Source organism: Nestor notabilis, unplaced genomic scaffold, assembly GCF_000696875.1.
Source record: "Nestor notabilis isolate BGI_N333 unplaced genomic scaffold, ASM69687v1 scaffold20831, whole genome shotgun sequence".
Lineage (NCBI taxonomy): Eukaryota > Metazoa > Chordata > Aves > Psittaciformes > Psittacidae > Nestor > Nestor notabilis.
In genome coordinates this window covers 963-1308 of record NW_009914482.1, presented here as the reverse complement: position 1 = coordinate 1308, position 346 = coordinate 963, and the positions used below count along the sequence as shown (strand labels likewise).

The 346-nt window shown below is 61.0% G+C and overlaps 1 protein-coding gene across 1 annotated transcript in view; it reads right to left on the bottom strand.

Annotated features, from left to right (window-relative positions):
- The window catches only part of LOC104412861 (heat shock protein beta-7-like), a 1518-nt gene that overhangs the window by 913 nt on the left and 259 nt on the right, over positions 1–346 (bottom strand). The window lies entirely within an intron of this gene.

Here is a 346-nt window from a genome sequence, read left to right as displayed (position 1 = left end):
GGGAATGGGGCTCCCCATGCGTATGGGGGTACAGGGTAATCCAGCATTAGCAGGAGGCCGTGGGGGTTCTGGGGGAACCTGAGGGGTCTGGGGGCAATGAAGGACCTGGAGACAGCAGGGGAGCGGTGCAGGAGGCTGGGGACACAGGGGACAAACAGGACAATCTAGGGAGAGTGGGTTGGGGGAGGCACTGCCTTTATTCTGGCAGTGTACAGGAACATGGGGAGCTAACAGGGGACACTGAGGGGGCTGGGTAGGGGAAGCTGGAAGCACAGTGGGTCAAGGAACAGCAAGGACACTGAGGGTACCATTGACTTGGGGTGGGTTGGGAGGGCTGGAGGACGGT